The sequence below is a fragment of the Gossypium hirsutum genome, chromosome A06 (genome assembly GCF_007990345.1).
Source record: "Gossypium hirsutum isolate 1008001.06 chromosome A06, Gossypium_hirsutum_v2.1, whole genome shotgun sequence".
Taxonomy (NCBI): Eukaryota; Viridiplantae; Streptophyta; class Magnoliopsida; order Malvales; family Malvaceae; genus Gossypium; species Gossypium hirsutum.
This window is the reverse complement of record NC_053429.1, coordinates 27,565,588-27,568,213: the sequence shown is the minus strand read 5'-3', so window position 1 is coordinate 27,568,213 and position 2,626 is coordinate 27,565,588. Positions and strand designations below refer to the sequence as shown.

At 33.6% G+C, this 2,626-nt stretch overlaps 1 non-coding gene across 1 annotated transcript; it reads right to left on the bottom strand.

Moving 5' to 3' along the window:
• Positions 1-2,317: 2,317 nt before the first annotated feature.
• LOC121230945 (small nucleolar RNA R71) lies at positions 2,318-2,424 on the bottom strand. The gene has a single exon (XR_005929017.1). It is a non-coding gene; the product is annotated as a small nucleolar RNA R71 (small nucleolar RNA).
• Between the last annotated feature and the right edge of the window lie 202 nt (positions 2,425-2,626).

Below are 2,626 nucleotides of genomic sequence, written 5' to 3'. Positions count from 1 at the left end.
AGTGTAATGTATTTTAACATTGCATCTAACACTTGTTGCTATATAGAAGTTTTAAAATTTATATAAAATTAAAAATACTATTTGATTGTGAAGTTGTTTTTTAACTGTGGTTCTGAACCCGCCATGTATTTTTTTTAGCGTCAATTAAAAATATATTACAATTTTTAAAATTAAATTAAAAGATTTCACCGTCATTGTTCTTAATAATTACTACTGAAACTAATATATTTAAATGATAAATTTCTCCTATCAAACTATTATAGCACAAATTAAGAACTCGATCAATTCAAATTATTAATTAACTAACAAAACTAAAGTCCACACATAGCAGCAACTCAAGGTAGGACTTTGATAAACCATAAATGTAACATATTTTAATCCCATTTTTAATGCGTTTATGGATGATTAATGATATAAATTAGTGAATTTGATGCTCTTAATCCCTTAAATTAATGTTTCTATACTTAAGAGAGCATTTGGGAGCAAAAAGAGTGAAAAAGGGGCCAAAATTGGAGTTTTCAGGATCCACACGGGCAGCCACACGCCCATGTGTTCTACATGGGTAGGCCACACGCCCATGTGCCAGCTCGTGTCGATATCGCTCCCTATTTCCTAAACACGCAGAAAAAACCAATTTTAGGGTTTCTGAGCATTCAAAAGTCTATAAGTACATACTAGAAGAAGACCTAAAGGGATACATGAAGTAGAAAGCAGAGATTACTCGAAGAACGCCAACGGATTCAAGTTGGAACTAGGATTTCTTTCAAGACTGAAGATCTCCCTTCAATTTCTCTCAAAGTTTTGGGGTTTCTTTATGTTTTGTTTCTTTCCTATTTTTGAGATGTTTTTCCCCAAAATTATGAACTAAATTCCCTAGATACCTAGAAAAGATGAAACCTATGACGGATCTTATTATTTAATTTTCTAAATTACATGATAAATACTTGTTCTTGTTCTTAATTATGTGTTATTAGTTCTTGCCGTAATATTTCGAGGATATTAATTCAAGTTTGATGTGCTTATTTAGTGGAGCAAAAGTCCCTATTTAAGAGTAGATCTAGCATAATTAAGTGGAGTTGATTGCAATCCTAGAAATAGGACGACATAAATCTGTTGGATTAGAGTCAAATCTAATAAGGGAATCCATAGATCGAGTTAATGCAACAATAGGGGTTTTAATTAGGAAGAGATTTCAATTAATCAAACTAGAGTTAGTTGTTCTTAGTCTCAAAAGAGATATTAACATAACTTAGGGATTCCTACAAATCAACACAAGTGAATAAATCATTTAATTCAGAGTTAGAATAATAAGTGAAGTCTAGGTGGATTCTTCCTTGGGTGTTGTCCTTATTATTGGTTTATTCGATTATTTCCTTCACTCTCTGTCGCGTTCATTAGTTAATTAGTTTAGTTAATTTTAGATTAAAACAAAACCCTCTTAATTTAGGCTAAATAATAGAAAGATAGTTGATACTAGTACTTTTAGTCCTTGTGGATACGATATTCTGGACTCACCATAGCTATACTACCATTCGATAGAAGTGCTTGCCTTTGTCGTGATCGTAGTCTAGTTTAGTGAACCATAAAACGATCATCAAGTTTTTGGCACCGCTGGGGATTAAGATATTAGGAATGCTTGATTTTTATTAATTTAACCATTTTTATTTTATTTCATTTTATTTTAAATTTTTTTTTGTTTACTAACTTTTCTTTTGTTTGCTCCAGGCAGGTTCTTGTAGTTTATGACTAGAAAAAAATCGTCAAGATCTCTACTATTTTATATTGAAATTGAAAGCACAGCTCACAGAAATTGTAGAGAAATAAGGCAGAGTCTATAGTATATAGAGGAAGGGCAAGAGGATGATACTAATATTACCGAGGAGATGGCTGAAAATTAGAATAATCCGTTACCTTCTGTGGTTGCCGCAATTCCTGTAAATCAGAATTCTGCTCCTCGTACTATGTACGATTATGCTAAGCCTACTCTCATTAGGGCTGAATCGAGTATTGCTAGACTTGCCATTGCTGCATATAATTTTGAACTAAAACCTAACACTATTCAAATGATTCAACAGTTTGTTCAGTTTGATGTTTTGTAGAATGAAGACCCAAATACTCATTTGGCCAATTTCTTAGAGTTTTGTGATACTTTCAAGATAAATGGCATTTCTGATGACGCCATTCGCTTACGAATATTCCCTTTCTCGTTGAGAAATAAGGCTAAGCAGTGGTTGAACTCCTTCCACAAGAGTCCATCACTACTTGGGATCAAATGACCAAGAAGCTTTTAAAATATTTCCCACCAGCTAAGACAACTAAGTTGAGGAACGATATCTCCTCTTTCCTGCAAATGGATTTAGAGACTTTATATGATGCATGGGAGATGTATAAGGACTTATTGAGAAGGTTCCCTCACCATGGGTTACATCTATGGCTATAGGTTCAGACTTTTCATAATAGTTTGAACCCCTCAACTAGGTAGATGATCGATGCAGCCGCCGGTGGTACCATAAATAATAAAACACCTGAGGAGGCTTATGAGTTCATAGAGGAGATGTCATTGAATAACTATCGGTGGCAAGTCATAAGGACAAAGCCTAATAAAGCAGCCAGTGTTTTCAACCTC